At 37.1% G+C, this 18,784-nt stretch overlaps 1 protein-coding gene across 29 annotated transcripts in view; it reads left to right on the top strand.

The window, feature by feature from the left end:
• Positions 1–18,784, top strand: part of NRCAM (neuronal cell adhesion molecule) — a 151,613-nt gene that overhangs the window by 33,721 nt on the left and 99,108 nt on the right. For 28 of the 29 annotated variants that reach the window (XM_027893389.1, XM_027893411.1, XM_027893417.1 and 25 more), the window contains one exon: positions 12,510–12,603. The exons of the other annotated variant lie outside the window; for it this stretch is intronic. The gene's annotated coding sequence lies outside the window, so the exon portion shown is untranslated. Of the gene's footprint in view, positions 1–12,509; positions 12,604–18,784 lie in introns of those variants that run through there. 29 annotated transcript variants of the gene reach the window in all.

The following is an 18,784-nucleotide window of genomic DNA, read 5'->3' as shown; positions in this document are numbered from 1 at the left end:
AGATTTTACTGTTCTTTAAAGGAAAATGAAACAGTAGCTAAAATAATTAATATGTTAACTCATTAATTTGAGGTTTAAGTATATTTTCAAGCAAAAATCCCTAAAGCTTAGCCAAGTGAAAACAGATCTTTGTGTTTGAAGAAAAGAATAGCTAAAAGCTTATTTACCAAGTCAAGAGGTGGCCTACTTGAATAATCTCTTTTTTAAGATGAAAAAAGATGTATTTTCAGTTTTTTTAGGCTAAATCATAACTTTTTATAGATTATAATTGCTGAGGTAGTTTCCAAACTATTGAAGAATTTCAGTAAGACTTGGGTTTATCATAACCTGGCATTTTAGACATCATAGATCCTGAACCAAAGTATTCCTGGTCTCATAATGAGGTAACATCTCTAACGTCATGCTTTCAGGAAAGATGAAGTGTGTGTGTGTGTGTATATATATCTATCTATATATCTATATCTGTATATATGTCTATATATAGATAGATATTGATATCCATAGACCATAATAGAATAACTAGAGTAATTAGGTAAAATTAAAGTTCCAAGTCTGACTTTTCAAGTAAACAGTGAAATTAGAAAAATACTTGAAGATTGCTGGGAAGAAAAAGTGTAACTCATTGGAACTGGGGACTTCGTTATTTTGGAGAGGTGTCCAGTACAGACAGAAAAGTAAATTGGGAGACCATATGATAAGAGTGAATGTTCAGGCTTTACTGGGGTATTCTCAGATCCATTCTATGATTTTCTTTGTGTGTCAGTATACTGAATAAAATAGCATTAATTTTAGTCATGGCCTTAGAAGCCCCTCAAAGGCAAACCCCTCACATTCTAAGTTCACATTTGATTACCATATATGTCGTAAATGCATCTACCTTTGAACCTTGAGGCTGCATTTGTTAGGTTCATATGTTATCTGCATTTTTAGAGGGGAACAGAGCACATTTCTGTTACCTCAGTCACCTGCTGGAAATGCATTGGTTTCCTGGCTATAGCCATTTGGAAACCAGAGCTTCAGGCTCTTGTAGAAGTAAAACCTGTCCTAGGGTGGAGATCTCCACTGAGTTTGTAAAACAGGTAGCTAATTTGCAATTCTGCATACGACATGCAATTTGGTAAACAAAAAGTACTTTAAATCGATTATATTTAAATAAAGAAATTATATGTAAATTACATTCCTCCTTCTGCAATTGGAAAGTAAAATAATTTGATACCTTTGGACTCCTGTCATACATTCCTAATAAAGGACGAGACTGTTATTGCAGAGGGACTACACAGCCTCTGGCGGTAATCCAACAAACTGTACCTGTTGTTGTCACAGGTACAGCTGTGCCGTTTTTCCATCTGCTGCAGCTGTCTCTGCAGCAGTTCTGGCTGATTCAAACCAGATTTGCTGTACTGAAGGCAAATAATAAACAACTGATGAATTGGATGGTTAGCAACTCCAGTTTCCTAGGTGCAGAAATGATTCCAAACACCTTTCTTCTCAAGCTGCTAGGAAAGGAGAGGTGCATCTGCTGCTCATCAGGCTGTTTGAAAACAGGTGTCTGCAAAGATCAGGTTCTTGTGGAGACTACTAGGCTTCTCTTTTTTTTTTTTTTTTTAAATCCAGTAGGAAGCCATCTGACAAATGTGTGAAGTAAGGAAAAAACTATAAAGGGCACAACTTCTTTGGGCTTTTTAGTGATAAAGCCCATTTCTGTATGTATGTGAGTATTTAATCCCTTACTGTAGAGAACACGAAATCATGCAATGCATGCAAATCAAAAGCTGAGCCTTCTGAGAATTTGGATGTGTGGGAATTTGTCTATAATGAATCTGATGTTAATTATGTTAATTAAAATTCCATATTTAAACATTTTAATAATGACTTTATTTCTACATGAATCATACCCTCTTTGGTCTTTTTGTATATTTTAAGCAACCTACTACTTTCTTCCCCTACTGCTAGTATTTGCATATTATATTTTCTTGCTGAAACTATCTTTTGAGTGCATGATTTTATTGTTCAGTTCACCACTGTTGCCTCTGTAGTTTTACTGTCTTTAAAGGAAACACAAATAGTTCAATCTTTTGTTGTTGCAGATGTAAAGAAGCCATTACGCCTGTGTGACTATTGCTTAATGCCCCTTCATTGGGTATTGTAAAAGTGAAATATTTACTCTATTCATGCAACATTGGCTCAGAGAAGTTGGTTGCTACACTAAATCATTTGACAAATTAGAAAATATTAATGCCGTGTAGTCTTTGTGCAGATGTGAATGGCATATCTAGAGAAAAGACTTTGAAATAATGAGTATAATTACAAAGAAAAATATAAAATGTCATCTTTTCATAAGTAATGCCAAGTTATTAAAATGTATTTAAAACTGAATGTAGTTCAGACTGGACTGCAGGAAGGAATGGTTTCAAGCCTTTGATTATTTTTGTTATCATATCCAGGTCAACAGTTGAAATTTTTTCCAGATCAGTAGTCATCAAAATTAATTTGCCAATCAGAAGATTGACAAAAAGACACTTTAAAATCGAGACCTTAAAATCTTAATCATACAGTATGAAAGGGCTCAGCCACAGTGGAAAACTTACAGTGTTTAAAGAACTTAAACCTAAAAGCAGTTTAATGTGTATTAATAGCACAGATGTTCAGCCTCAAAAACAGAATCAAGGTTTGAAATGGGAGTTTGTGGAGGATGATGCCCAGAAGTGCATTTATGAATGATGTGCAACTTTTCCATTTTAGAAGTGTGCACAGTAATCAAAATGGAGGCTTTTACATCACAGCAACTCTGCCCAGTCTGGGTGTGCATGTGTGCACACAGGTACCGTGTGTGGCTTCACAGTTTGTAATGCCCCCTTCCCCACTTTGTGCTGCCCCAGCTGTGAGGGTAGGGCTGCTCCGGGGGCCCTGCGCTGGCACCAGCAGTGGCAGCTGTGAAGAGTTGGGCCACAGGAACACTGAGGTGCAATCAGGAGGTGTCTCCATCTGTTTCTCTAATAACACTGCTTTACTGCTGAGTCCCGTTTTTTTGAATGAAGTTCTTGTAATTTGTTGGGAGAGTTATTAAAGATCTGTTCCTTTTCCAACAAACAGCCTTGACTGCAATACTTCCTGGAGGAGAGACTTGAGGTAAAATGTACACTTGTGCTAAGTAAATTCAAGCCCACTTCTTTTATCTCTGAGGAAAATCCCCATTCATCATGTTTTACGCTCTTTGGACAGCAAGGACAAAGGGCCAGAAAAGAGAACTTCTTTTTACTTGAATATGTTCCTCAGATGTGATGTGCAAGGGGAAAAGATTATCTTCTCTGTCTCCCTACAGAAGTTGTGCCACTGAGGGGCAAAGTGCTGAAGACTGAATGAGCCACAGGGAGTCCTCTGTGTAAAGGAGAAAGCACTGTCATACATCACATTCCTCTGGCTGTCATTTTAAAGAAAATTACAGCTGTTCCAGTGCTTCGGACAGCCCAGTCCTCTTATGTGCTTGGCACGATCTGTGTGTACCTACTGCAAACAGCCCTATAGGAGTTTCAGGTGGCTAAACTTAATTTCAAGTTTTCAGTCAAGTTATTGACACAATTCAAACAGACAACTTCTAAATTCTATCAAAATGATACAGAGAAATAATGGTAGATTATAATTAATAATGCAGGAGAACATTCAAATAAAGTTTAAGGCATGGGTGAATCGGGTATTTCTGTGTGTGATGGCCGATAAGGGTGGACAGAGAAACATCAGCAGCTGAACAAGGCCCTGTTCCATTCCAGCCAGATCCTCTTCGGGTACTGCGGCCTCAGATACAACATGTATATCACTTGTAGAAATTCAAATAACATGTGCCTTACCAAGGTAAAGTGTCCCAAAGAGGATTTCTGCATCCAGAGAGGACTCAATTTTATTAATTTTTTTTTTCCTTCCCTTGAGAATGGATTGAAATGTGCACATACCAGAATCTTGATTCTCTCTTCTTGGGGTTTTTTGTTTCATTGTTTGGATGGATGGGTTTTTCAGTTTTGTTTTCCTGTTTGGTTGGTTTGATTTTTTTACAGAATCAAGATTCTAACCTCACTTTGTAGCTGTCATCTTCTTCCTTTTATCCTTTTCCTATTCTCCCTCAGGCTTGATTCTCTTCAATTTTTTATTTTATTTTATTTTATTTTATTTTGTGTGTGTGTGTGTAGTTGATGTAAATTCATTTAGGCTATGCACTGGACGTGTTTAGTTTCAGTAGCTTCTTCCTTGGTTGCCTACAGGCACTGCAGCATCAGCAGATCTATTTTGTTTCTGAAGCTGCAATTGGTTATCTAGCTGCTGATAAATCTCCTCATCCTGAGGCTGGGAAGTGTACATTTGTCTACACTTACACTGTGTCTCTGTGACCCGTGTATTCAAACTGCTTTAGGCATCCAGCAGTCAAGGACACTCACTGTGCACAAAGAGGAGGGGCAAAGTATTTGTTCCTCTATGAAAAGGGATGGAGAACAGTACTAGAGAAAATGTTAGTATAATTAAAGTTAATGCTGTGAATCTTATTATGGAACATTGTCATCAAAAAGTAACATGAAAAGAGAAAGAAAGCCTATGTACAGTACTAAGCTGTATGTGCTGGTAAAATAATAAAGTGAATGAACCTTGAGTTATTGAAGAGGATGCTTCTCAGTCAGCTGTGCTGGAGTCACTTCTGGGAAGCCTCACTATCCTTGGCAACTTCTCTGTGTGATTAATAGCTTGCGTGCCTTATGTGTGCAAACAAAGTCTCGCCCTGTAAAAAATTCAGAGAAATGGAACCTGTATGAGTCTGTATCACTAAAGAGTTTGAGAAGTGATTTTCTGGAGCTGGCAAATAGCCAGCTTTGGCTGGTACAGTGAGCATCAAGAAAATGTAGAAAAGAGACAGAGAAGACTAAGAATGATAATCAGGATGTGTATGCTACAATCCATTTGGAACAAAGAATAGTTATTCAGGTCTAGTTAAAAATTACTTAACCTGCTTTCCCTAGTGTGGTCTGCTGATGACTAGTAAGGAGTAACTGGCCCTGTTCTGGTAGAGAGCATCCTGTATGCTTGCTGGAAAAAGAACCCACAAAAGGAATAAATTATTGAGAGGGAGCAACAGCAAAGTAAGTCTGTGAAATTTCAGTGGTGACATCTAAAACCAGTAGAAGTGGTTATGATGAAGTTTTAAAGTAAATAAATTCTATAATCCTTAGAGGATCCTGCTCTTCGCAATTTTTCTTTGTAATAACACTTAACTTATTAGATACTCCTTAAAATTCACCTCCCAACCCAAATGCCTGGAGTGAGTTTTGGGCATAAGGATACACATATGACAGTGAATAGTCATCTTGCATATCTTGCTATGCTATCTTTGAAGCTATCTTTTTGAAAGTAATCTGCACTTTAAGGTATTTTCAGACTCTGTGATTGCAAAGGCATTTTTTGTAAAGAAAAAGGAAATTTTTGCACACAAAATTATGATCACTGAAAACTTTACCAGTGAAGTAAAGGAAATTGAAGCTGCAAAATTGAAAAAGAAAAAATCAGTTTGTATATGCAAAAACATGAGAAAGAGAAGACAAATCTATCAAAACGTGCAAGAAAGAAAGTTAAATCAAGGCTTTGCATTCCTTAAAGTCTCATATAAGAAATGGAAATGTATTCCCTCCTGCTTTTCAAACAGAGAAACAGTAGTAGTAGTAGTTGTAGTAGTAGTAGTAATAAAACACCCAACAGACCTAATCTCAGTCCTGGTGTGATTATCAAATTGAAATACCGTCCTAGTCAGGTGGACATGTGAGGACACTTAATGGTATACCTTTCAATATTAAGTCTTTACTGTAAAAATAATATTTACATTACTTCAGTTGTAGTGGTTAAGCATATAGAAGATTTTAAAATGTTTAGTGTCCAAAATAACAGGTGAAACAATCAGCCCATTTTATTATAGTACTATGATTGTAACCTTTCTGTCTTCTCCACTGCCTTACCCTAAGTGCACAAGCATCTTTTGAGTGTTCCTGTGCCCCATCTCTAGGTAACTGTGAACCACACTGCCTTTTGAGAGTTACAGATCCCATACGTGTTTGCCCAGTCCAACCTACCACAGTCCAAGGCCAGCGTCTGGGGTTGAACTCCATGATGAAGTTAGCTTTTGAGCTGCTTCAAGATCTTGTCTGAGTACTGCACTAGCTAAATTTTGATGGGAATATGGCTTGGCTTCAGAAAGGATAAATGATTTTTACTTGTCCTGATCATTATCATATGTCTGGAAAGAGCTGAGGATATTTGAAAAGGAGGGCCAAAAATGTATGAAAAAAGAGTTGGATGAATAATTAGTGTCATCAGAAAATAACTAGATATTTCTTGGAATTTGTTTTTCATCTTTTCTAACAAGGAGATTTTAAAGTAAGGAATTGTGCGCTCTGTGTGCTCGTCAGTTATTTTTAGCTTAAACAGTTCAAGAGGTTAAAAAGTAGTTTTGTTATTATGTGAATTTTGCACTATGTTCTTAATGGTTTCATGAGTTTAAAGCTTCCTGAGGCTAAAATGTTACTAAGATGTAAAAAAAAAAGGGATACCACAGGTAATATTATTAATACAAAAAGTGCTTATATCAGTGAACCTTTACAGAGGCAGACATGATTATTTCTGTTGAACTAAAAATAGCTGCTGTGACTGAAAATCTTCTCCTAATAAAAATGTATTGGGAAGTAAGGGAACCAGTTCAAAGGCTTCTTTTTAAGTCTCCACCACAAAGAGTTTGTTTTATTATGATAGCTGCTGTCTTGAAAGTCAAGTAACAGATTTGCTATGGGTTTTGAGCTGTCCATTAAATATAACACCTCCATTTTTTGAATTTTTAAGTAGCCCACTGAGTAGCTACTGGCTGAAAAGTGGGAGTCACAGTGGGAAGCTGAAGGGGAGTGGGCCTCTGGAGCATTTGGTGTTTAATCTACAGCTGTAGTGAAGCAGTGTGCAGAAATAATTCTGATTAGGCTTGGTCAATCAGATAACAAAATGAGCCCTGCACCTCCATCTTTCAGCTCTAAAATTTGGAGAACATATTCTGCTTAAACCCAGTTAAACACAAAAACTCTGACCAATCAGTTATATTTTGGCTGATTTCTTGATATAACATGCTGTCAAAGGCAGAAGGGAGCAAATAGTTAAGCTACTGCATTAGTGAAATCCCATTTTCTTCTGGTACTTCATTTTGGAAGGAATGATTGAAACCATGAAAATAGCGATTTTGAGAATTGATCTTTTACAAGAATTAAGTGTTGCTAAATACAAATAATAGATTAATACTGTGCCACATTTGTGGCATGGTAAGTAACTTCTTATTTACAGTTTCATGTCAGCTGTTGTCATTTGAATATACAGCTGTAAATGTGAAGTTAAAGATCAATAACCTTGAATGGCACAGGTTTTGCCTAATCAACACTATATTATTTGATGCTAAATTTTCACATAAAAAAATTAATCGCATGTATTGTAACTTCTGTTTTTCAAAGGTTTTTTTTGTTTTTATCCTTCTCATCTTAGGGGTTGGCAGCTCTGGAATTGCAGCATATATGGACTTGGGAGCTCAGTTAGGATACTCTGGTTCTATTTCAGCAAGTTTAAGAGTTCAGGTGGATGTAGTCATTATTGAACCTCGCTGGCAGTCTACTTTGAAGTAGATTCTTAAGTACAGCTTGTGCTTTTGTGAGGAAAAGCATTGTTTTAATAAGCCTTGAAAACAGAGGAGGTTTCAGAGGACCAGATGAGGTTATTGTTATGAACTAATGCTGGTGCTAATAAAGTCTGACAATTCTTGTTACCTATAAAAAGATGAAAAGCCTCTAAAGGTAGAAATGTTTTAACTGGACTTATAAATACTAATAATAATAAAAAAAAAAGGAAAGAAAAATATGGACTTGTGGCAGAACAATAGTTTTTAAATAGGGTTTCTTTAGGAGTTGTAAAAAATGCCAGTGTTCTGTATTGTTTAAGGTAGTTCCTTGGAAAGCAAAGGTGGTCAAGAGGTTAATGTGGTGTGTGAAATCAATGTCTTTAGTATTGCGAGCAAGCACATTTGACTCTTTAAAATGTTTTCATTTATTTCTCAGTACATTTTAATTTTCTTCTTTACACTGGAATTTCACCACTGAGTACATATTGTAGTTTTTGCAGTGGTCTGCCTCTCAGACACTGTTGATGGAGACCAGAGGATTGTCCCACTGGCAAGTCAGCAAGTGCAATGAATGTAAAGAAGAAATGAAACTATAGCTCTAAGTTAAGAGGCAAGTTACAGGTAGTTGTTTTGAGGGAAAATGTGGATAAGGTAAGATCTGGATACAAGTCTTAATGTTGATTTTTACCAGCTGCCTACTTTATGCACTGCATGTAATGAAAAGAAACCATATGTATTTTTTGGTTTTGTTAATAGAATCCCATTACTCTTAAACACACAAACAAATGGAAAAATGCCCTAATAGCGTGAGCATCATTTTATTAAAAGGTTCATGCAGCTAAGCAGATTTAGCTCTGCTTTTATATAAATACAGGGAAATGTTTAACCCCTATTGTATGGCCACAAAGCCTGTGCTGATCACACAGAAGCTTGGGAGGGCTGAGGACAAAGCAACGGGCTGCTGGAAACGGCTCCTTTTGTACGTGCCTCTGCACACAGGCCAGCAACAGCAGGGCTTAACAGCAGAGTTTTGTCAAGTTTGCAACATGAAGGGGAGCATGGTACAAATTCTTACCTCTCACTAACAGAAAGAAAGGAAAAAGTAATGCAACAAAAAAGGAAGAGGACCAAGACAGCTGTGTAGCTACATTCACAAGGTAATGGCCAAGTTCCCTTTTCTGTTCTCATACTTCTCAATCACTTACATAGCTGAGATTTATCTATCATAGTATGAATTAGCTTGATTTATTAGAGTGAAGTAGCATGAGAAAATGGAGGTTATAACTCTGAACAGAATAAACCTACTCCACGCAACATACTGAAACATTCGACTTCAGTTAACAGTCTGGGAATTGAAATCACTGCAGTTATGATTTGCGTCCATGAAGGGAGGGGATGACTGCAACATGTTAAAGATCAGATGAAGTCTATATTCTGGTTTGATTAATATATTATGTGTAAAAATTTGGGCATTGCTTTTATGGATAATCTAGGCTGGAATACTTTCCCTGGGAAATGTCTTCATGAGGATTTGTGTACCAGAGATGAAAACGCAAAAAGTTGCTTTTGTTGTATTTCCAGGATATTTTTTTCCATTATTACTTTGTCAGAATCATCTGGGGTTGAGCACACCCAGAAATAAGAAAGATATGACAGCAAGATGGATCACTGTCCTCATCAACCAATCGCAGTAGTTTCTCCTTTTCTGAGAGCTCCTCATTACTCCTTAGTTCTGAAAGAATGGGCATGAGGGTGAACAATGGAGCTCTGCAGTACTGGATTGCATAAAACTGTGCTTAAATATACTAAATGAATTTTATATGTCACAAAGCAAATATTTTATATTAAAGAACTTTCTGCAGTATTGTAAAGTAAAGAGAAACTGAGTTATATTTTATGTGTATATAGATATATTATTAATTTTAGGAGAAAGCTGCATATTCTCTCACTATTGCTTTTTAAGGCTACATTAAAAATATTAAAGTGTCTTGACATTTTAAAGAATATTTTTAAATACATTTTATATAAAACCATTTAGCTAATCAGATTATAAAATAAAAATGGACTTTTTACATTTGAACTTTTTGCGTAGTTATGTGTTGCAACCCATGTATTTCTTATTCTAAATTTAACTTCCCTGAAGTTTCTCAATGCTGTTACTAGAAAAGCAACACTACTGTGTAAATTGGAGTTCTTTCACAAATTTTAAAATTAATAAATACGCAACAACATGATGTCAAGTGCGGAAAAGTAAAAATGTGCTTTACATTTCCACAATATGCTAGTGGCTAAGCAGATTACATCACCCCAAATATATCTAATAAATTTTAAAACATATTTCCTCTAATCTGCAGACTTTTTAAAAAACCATCTTTTTTATCCTCCTCCTTGATTTTTCTTTCATATTAGGTTTTTCCTCTTCTTTTAATGAGTGTTAGCGTTCTGGAAAAGATTACCTGCACTGTAAACAGAGCTGTATGTGAGGTTTTCTGCTGTATGTGAGGTCTTACACAAGTCATGGCAGGGTTTCATATCATGCCTAACTTTTAAAGGATGCCCTTGAGGCTACAGATGTTCTTTACTGGTAATAACAAGGCAGGGACAAATTCCTGTCATCAAGGTAGGCTGGTTGGCAAGGGCTGGTATGCATCTGCATTTTAATGCTTTAGAAAATGAGTCTCTTAAAAAGCAAACTGGATGTGATCTGCATGTTGTCTGGGTGCTGTGGTGTTTCTGCACCCTAATTCACAGTTGGTGTCCTTCAGTTAGAGTACTCATAATGGTGAGGTCTGTGTTGCAACCCTCAACGTTATGATGGTGCAGCCTAATACTGTAAATCTGTGGGGCTGCTGAAGGGTGTCCCATGGAGGCAGGGGGAGGCTGCAACTGAGAATGCAGTGCCTGGCATGGGAGAATTGCAGGGCTGTCAGGAGTGGAAAATCAAAACTTAAGGCAGTCTTATTCATGCTGTTGTTTGGAAAGGTTCTTTTGAGCTGGAACATTCTCTAAAGCATGCTCTGATTTTGTCTTGCAGATAGTGAGTTGGTGGACCAAACCAGCCAGGAAGCAGCATGAATGGCAGAGTAGATGTTGCTGTTACCTTGATATAATAGGATCTGTGTGATCATTGTCAGACTGTGCCGTGGTCAATTAGGAGTTGCACGCATGTAGCACTGCTGAATGCAAGTTCTGTGTTGACTTTGGCTCTTCAAGGTCCCGCTGTTTTGCAGGGAGCTGTTCCAGCTGAATATAGAGGCAGGGGGTTGCAAGCGATTTGAGTGCCTGAATAAAGATGAAGGCAATGGAGTGAATCTCCAAAGTGAATTTCACCCCAGTGAAATAAATTATTTATGCCAAAACTCCTGAAGTTACAAAGATAATTTATTATTTCCAGTGCTTTATATGTAAGAGCAACAAGTTGTTTTGAAAAGAGCATGATAAAAATCAGTTTGTGAGAAGTGTTGTTTGTTACTGGAAAAAAGAGCTACAAGAGAGTTCTAGTTTCTAATCAACAGTTCAGGTTTTGCCTACCGGCAGACCAAATTAAAGATAAAAGTCTTTTAAGAGTATACGGAAAGAAATTGTATGATTGAACTAGCAATTTGATGGGCAATTAAACCGATCATCCTGTATTACTGCTGTAAGCTGAGCTGTCGCAGTCTCTCCTGGTTTACCTTACGAAACAGTGCCAATCTGCAGTCAAGAGTAAACAAGGAACTTTAATTACTAATCTACAGGTAAAATGTACATACTTTTATGTACAGCACACTAAATAACAGGTGCTACAGTGATGCTAATTTGTTGTTTGCTTCAGTTCAGCACCAGTTCAGTGAAATAAGGACTGCATATTATGACAAGCATTGCTGAGTTTGCAGGTGAGCAAAATGTACTGTAAAGTTAAAAGATTGTAAGGGAAATCCTCAGCTAAAAAATTTTTGAAGTTCACTTTCAAAGTTTCTGATCCTACTTGAACCTTTCTCACTTGAAAGTTCAATTCCACATAGGCATTACTACCATGGAGAGATAAGCAACCTTCTTCTCAGCAAAATACTGAATGTGTTTAAAATAGATTAAAGTAACAAAAAGTAAGAGACAAGAGGAATTGGGTGCACAATTCTTGTGAATAAATGAAGGAAAGGAGCAACTGAATTCAGAACAAACCTCTTCTGCTGTTTCTTCTTTCTTTGTCTTGCGCTTTTAAATTGGGGTGTGTGTGTCAGTCCCATCCTTTCACTAGAATATAGGATATTCTCACAGAAAGTGGGAGATCAGACAGATTACAAATTTGTTATAAACCACATCACTCTCTTTCTGGGCAAGTTCTGTGCCCAAAGGCTTTTCCTGCAATAGAGGCTTTCTGTCAGCTGCTATGACCTCTTCCAGTAGATGTCTTTAGAAGCTTGGGCATCTGTATCCCAAAGAGCACTGAAGTGTTTAGTCCTGAGGAGACAGAGGTATGCAGTGGGCCTTAAACTGGGTTTCTGGACATTGAGTAGATGTGGTTAGGCTTCTCTATTGGCTTTCTCAAGCTTTGTGGAGCACTGACTGTTTATCACTGATGGTACAGTAAACCTGGATACTGTATGTGTGCTCTGGTTTGATCTGATATAACTGGCTATTTTGGAGACCTAAATGCAAAACACTATTTTGAAAACTATTTTGTTTTAATGCTTCTTATTTTTTCTTTGGCCTAAAATGTATATTCTACTATCCCACTTAACTGAATTTAGTATTGCACTTTTATCGAGACATATATGAAGTATTTTTTGTAATTTAGCAGTGACTGTGATTATTTGCCTCTATAAATATTTCAGGTTGGATATTAGTTTTTCAGGAAAAGCAGTGACATGAAGAACTGTCATACAGGAATAAGAAAGAAGGAAAAGTAAAAGGATAGACCATCTAGCTCAGAAGTTATTTGTCCAAAGGTAAGATAATTTTTCCCTCTAAATTTTCTTTTCCCATGCTATCTGGGAAAAAAAAAAAAAACCAAACCAAACTAGTGGCATTAAGTTTCTATCTGTTACATTTCTATCTTTCAATTTAGTTTCTGTTAAGTACTATCCAGGGTAGTCATATAACATGTTCTGCATTTGCCCACATTTCCATGTTTGTTTGAGTTAATAGTCTGTAATTCAGATAATTTTTTTAATTTCAGCTCAGCTCTTAGCTGAATGGCCCATATCAAATATGTTAACTAGAAAAGCAGCTAAAAGGATTTCATAGCTTCACATAATTGGAGGTAGGCTAACTCATGTCTGGTGTTCCTTACTGGAGAGAACAGGTGTCAAGACAAGTCAACTAGTTAAAAAGTGAGTCTGGAAAAATGGACTTGGAAGGAATGCGAAATATTGTACTAAAAAATTGGGAGTTTTTCTTCTAGCATAGATTACAAATTTAGTGATGGGGACATTCTGAAGTCTTTGCTGTGATGGTTTAGGTCCTAAGGTTAAAATGCCCATTTTGGAAGTTCTGAAGTAAGCTTTTGTTTCCCTCCTTACCCCAATCCTCCTACAACCCCTCCTTGCTCTAGTGTTTGAATTGCATAATTCTTTCAGTGTAAGAACAGAGATAGCTTTACTTGAAGTGAGTAGTAGCTGCTGAATAGTCATCTGTGTTTTAGTATCTGAGTTTTTTTTGTTTTTTTTTTTTTTTTACTACAAATCTGATTTGGGGGTCTTGAATACAGAATTGTATGTAGTTTACTAGAACAGACCTTTTCTATCTTTTATAGTGTGTAGGCGTGGAAGGCTGCACAGTGTTTTATCCCTCATTTTTGTGGTCAAGCAGACAGAGTATCTGAAAGCATCAGTAATATGTCTAAAACAGAGAAGGGAGGAGATGGTCACTGAAATTTTTTGACTTCGGAATTGAATGCCAGCAGCGTTATTAAAAGTAATATTTAGTACATCCTCTCCCTGAAATGCAGATATTTTGATTGTTTGTTTTTTTATCTTTTCTGAAATGGTTGTTAGTCACTCAAGAGTTAAATATATCTTTGGAGAAAGAGGACTGTTACTGTAAGGTTTTTAAACTAGATTGCTCTGAAAAGAAGATTACCATTGAAGACTCTGAAAGGGTTTTTGGATAGTAACCAAGTTAAGGAAGCTCTGAAGTTCTTTGGCTTTGCTACTGGCTGCTCTCACTCACCAGGATCCTGGCACCCTATCACTGTGCCTTCATTGCCTCCATAGCTCCAGTTCTCCTGTCAGGGAATGCCACCATACAATACATCCCCTGGGGCTACTTGGATGAGTGACAACCAGCCAGCTCCAAAGTGACAAGTATTTGAATGCCTAATTGGGTCAGTGCACAGGTGCCTGCTCTTCATGAATGAGATGTTCTAGCTTTTCTCTGTGACGTTCTCTTGGTTCCTCTCATTTTTCCTACAGTGGTGAAACAAAACTGTCAATACTTTGATGTGAGAGAATAGGCTTTATCAAAGGAGAAAGATGATTTTCCATTGCCCTGGTTTGGTTTAACTAACTTTACTACTTGAATACTGACTGAATGAGAGGCAAAGAAATCCATTAAAGTGACGGAAGTTTGCTGATACAAATGGACATTGCAAGAGAGAATAAGGTGATTTATTTGACTGGTGAAAGCAAATGCATTATCTTACTCTCTATGTTAGGTAGTTCTCATACTGGTTGGACCTACAGGCTTGGCCTTCAGGAAATGCATGGGAGAGAAAAAGAGCTTGTTTTGTTGTGTCTGCACAATGAGACTTTTCCCCTCATATAATGCAATCAGACACAATCAACCGATGTACAAGGGAACTGTTTTATCTTCCTGAAGGCTTGGTGTTTGCCTAGAAAACAACTGACATTAAGTCAATAGTCCACATTACTCAGATGTAGTTTCCCTGCTTTTGTCTCTTCCCCCAAAAAACATAGGATATCTGGGGAAAGGGTGGAAAGGGTGTCTGGAGATTGTCGAGTCCAACACCGCTGCTGCTCAAAGCAGGATCAGCTAAAGCAGCTTGCTGCTTGGACAGCTGTTTCCAGTGCTTGAATAACCATAGAGTAGAAAAGTGCTGTCTTTTGTTCAGATAGAATTTCATCTGTTTTAGTTTGTGCCTGTTGCATTTTGCCATGTTGCTGGGCACCACTGAGAAATGTTGTTTACGCTGTTCCCCTCGGGTATTTCTGCACATTGATAAGATCTCCTGGAGCCTTTTCCAGGCTAGAGTTCTAGCGCTTTGAGTCTCGCCACATGTCAGATGCTCCAATCCCTTAATCGTCTTGGCAGTCCTACATTGGACTGCTTTATAGGATGCTTATGTTTTGCTTGTACTGGGAGGCCATGAGTGGACATAGCCTTCCAGACGTGTCTCAGCAGTGCTGAGTGAAGGGGAAGGATCATCTCCCTTGACCTGCTGGCAACATTTTTTTCCTAATGCAGCATAAGATGCTACTGGCCTTCCTTGCTTCAAGGGTACGCTGCTGGCTCATGATCTGTTTGGAGCCCACCAGGACCCCCAAGTGTTTTTCTGTGAAACCACTTCCCATCCTATTCTGGTGCTTGGGATTATTCCTCCCTAGGTGCAGGACTTCGTATTTCCCTTTGTTGAACTTCACAGAATTCCTTTTGGTTTATGATTTAGGCTTTCCAAGGTCCTTCTGAATGCCGGTGCAACCAACTGGTGCATCAACCACTCCTCCCATTTGGTATCATCAGGAAACTTGCTGAGGGTGCACTGTGTCCCATCATCCAGGTCATTAGTGAAGTGGTTAAAAGGTACTGGCTCTAGTGCTGATCCCTGGGGTCCATCAGCAACGTAGTTCTGCACTCTTTTCTCTAGCTGGACTTCATTCTGATCGCAACCCTTTGAGCCTAACAGTTCAGCCAGATTTCAACCCATCTCACTTTCCACTTCTGTTTGTCTGTGGGGATTTTATGGGAGACAGTGTCAAAAGCCTTTCAAAAGTCAAGATAAACAACATCTGCTGCTCTCCTGTCACCCACCATGCCAACCATTAGCCTTCTGCCCAGAGTATCTCAGTCCCATCAGGAGCTGCTGGCAGGGTTGCTTTAAGAAATCGGTCTCCCCAGTTCGAGGTTTGCTTAAAACAATATTGTCACTTTTGCTTTGGCTGACTTGAATTTGTATTTCTAAAATAAGGCTTTTTCGGTGGTGTATATTTAAAAGTGTGAAGAGAGTTATTTAAACTTAGTCAAGTTTGAAAATATTCTGAGTGGTTGGAAGTCAGCTAGGTAGCTACTGTCAACATTACAGCAACTGTGTTCCTTGCTATCCTTACTGACAAAAAGCCCTGTTGACAGAAGTGAAAAATAAAGAGGAAAAAAGGTTTGACACAGTGTCTCACAGCTGTTTTCTCTAAGGTAAACAAACAGAAGAAAGGAAATAAATTGGTAGGAATCAGAGGAATTATTTATAATAACAGGAGTACAATTTTTCAAATTTACATTGTTTCTTCTAAAAATTTATTGTGAAAAATGCCCTCATTCTAATAAGACTAGCATGTCATCTAGTTAAATTTAGGAAACTTGATAGGAGAAATCATCTTGAAAAGAGAACCATATTTCAATGATCTGTAGTTTCTTAGCATTAGCAAAAAAAGGATGAAAAGGGTTTCTTATTCAAAACTGAAAATGTAAGTATTTTAAGTGACAGAAATTCCCTTTAGAAATCAGAGACCTTTTTATCAGATTGGAAAATGAAAGGATATAGAAAGGGAGATCTGCTAGCTTCATTTGTGGAGAACCATGAATTTTTTTATATTACAAAATGCCTCCCCAAGCTTTCATTAAGTGATAATAAACTGGTTTCATAAGTCAGTTTACAGCTAAAAAGAGTTTAAACAGAAGTAGCTGTAACTTATTTACACATCACAGCCACTCTAGTTCTATTGATGCCTGCCTGAATGTAGCAAGTGTATAGTTTCTAAAATAGTTTTAATGTTCATATAAAACATTAGGTTTTGCCAAGCTTTTTTTCTCACTTTATAATCTCTGATTTCCTCATATGTAAATCAGATTGACCACTTTCATCACTTGTTCCTTTTTTCATCTATTTAGCTATGTGTTTTTCCAATATGCTAAAGAAGGACACCATGTAAAGAAAATACATAATCTGCAGTTGCTCAGCTACTGATGCACAGAGTCTTTTTACAAGAACTTTTGGTGATGACTTATATAGGATAAACGTGATACTCCTACATTATTGCATATTTGAGTCTGTTTCCGTGGTAATCATGCATGCAACCACAGATGGCATAAACAAACATTTTATAACTTTTTTTTAACATAATTCTGAAAGGGGAGGGGTAGTATAGAAATGAAAAGAAACATTAAACCAGGTTTTCTTCAGTTTTTTTCTGTGTTTTTGAATACTTTCTGAGCTTTTGACTTCCTGCAGGAAAAGCAATGGTGAAAGATCTTTGGAGTATGTGTGAGTGCCATATTTTTGTTCTTTGCTGCTTCTGCCTCCACTAATATTCTGACTGACTGAAACGTAGAAGGCAGCAAACGCAAATATTTAAGGTATAGAGTTATTCCACCTCATTTCAGGTGCTTGGGAGCCTCCATGAAATTAACAGCATAGTTGTTTAATCAATGGAAATGGATCCAATTAAAGAGAAGCATGATTTTTAATAGGTAATTTTAATTCTTTTGAAATTTAACTCATCTACTTTTATTTTTTTGTGCAAGCACAAAAAAGAGTTGGTACGTAAGTGCTAATGAGGAGTAGGGAAAGTGGCAGTAATTAGAAATGAGGGGGAATAAGAGGCCAATGAGCTGCTGTAGAAACATTTGTTTGTGAAACTTCAGCCTAAGAATTTCACTGCTTTTTTCAGCTGTTATTCTTTTTCCAGTTCTCTCAATCAAGTTAGAATATTTCCTCCTTTCAAAACATTGTTTCCCCCATTCTAGGTGGTTTTGTCCATTTTGAAATATACTGTTGCTAGTATGAACTGGGCAGCTTTAGGAGAAATACTTCATTAGTGTTGCTTCTTGATACTGAAACTATTGAAAAAAAGCTAGTAAAGATCTTTGACAATCAAATCAACATACCTTGCTATTACCAGTGTTACCATCCAGGATTCTTTTATCCGAATTAAGTATTTTTATGCATCATTAAAATGATTTTTCAATCAGCAATATTTATTTCCATATCATAGAATCATAGAATTAACTGGGTTGGAAGAGATCTCTGAGATCATCAAGACGAACCCTTGATCCAACCCCACTGTGATTACTAGATCATGGCACTCAGAGAAGTTATCAGAGTAACAAGGTGGAAGCTACATTTATTCTTCATATCCTGCACTGCTCCATGATGTTGTGTGTGTGTCACCCAGAATTAATGCCTTGCTGACCCCTGTTGTCTTCAGAGGAGGATGAGGCTGGTGCCTGATCTCAGGACAGTTGTCCATGAGACTCTTTCCTTCTTCAATAGAGGAATTTGTCCTATTTGCAATTAAGAGGCTCAGCAGGGACAGAGGAGAAGCAGCTTTAGTGTCTCTTCCTTCTTTTTGTGAACAGAACACTGTTGGTGTCCCCCAACTACTTTTCCAAATGATTGCATCACTTGTGCCTCTGCAAGCAGGCCAGATCAACCTTTAACATAACAATTTAGCTTCACTACAGTTCTTAAAGTTTATTTTTAATGAAAAATTAAGTAATACTGTTAAAGTTAGCCCTTCATGGTAATGTATTCCAACACCATCAGCAGGCCTGAATATCTAATGTCTACAAGTCTTGATTCTTCTGTATTGACAATCTAAAAAATATTCACTACAATTTTAATAATTAAGTGTCTCATGGGTGATTATTTTAATTTTGTAGTCTAGCATAAAGTTTTTTTTTTTTTTAAAAATTGCTTCCAAACAACAAAAAACAGATAGAATATTTATACGATGCTAGGCATTACTGTATCGGAGTGTTACCTAAATGTACATTTTCCTGACAGAAACTTTCCTTTCCAGTACATTTCCTTACCAGAACTTTGGGAGGTACATGGTTTACAATATTATGAAATGAAGTCATCACTTTTAGGATTTTTTAAAATTTATTTGGCATTTCCTTTAAAAATAAATTGCTCCATTTAACCTTCGTATTTCCTAGTTTGCAAGAATTTTGAGT

The sequence above is a fragment of the Empidonax traillii genome, unplaced genomic scaffold, assembly GCF_003031625.1.
Source record: "Empidonax traillii isolate 1590-97213 ecotype Southwest subspecies unplaced genomic scaffold, ASM303162v1 scaffold388:size1278207, whole genome shotgun sequence".
Lineage (NCBI taxonomy): Eukaryota > Metazoa > Chordata > Aves > Passeriformes > Tyrannidae > Empidonax > Empidonax traillii.
The sequence above is the reverse complement of the archived record's forward strand: the minus strand, read 5'-3'. Positions and strand labels throughout refer to the sequence as shown.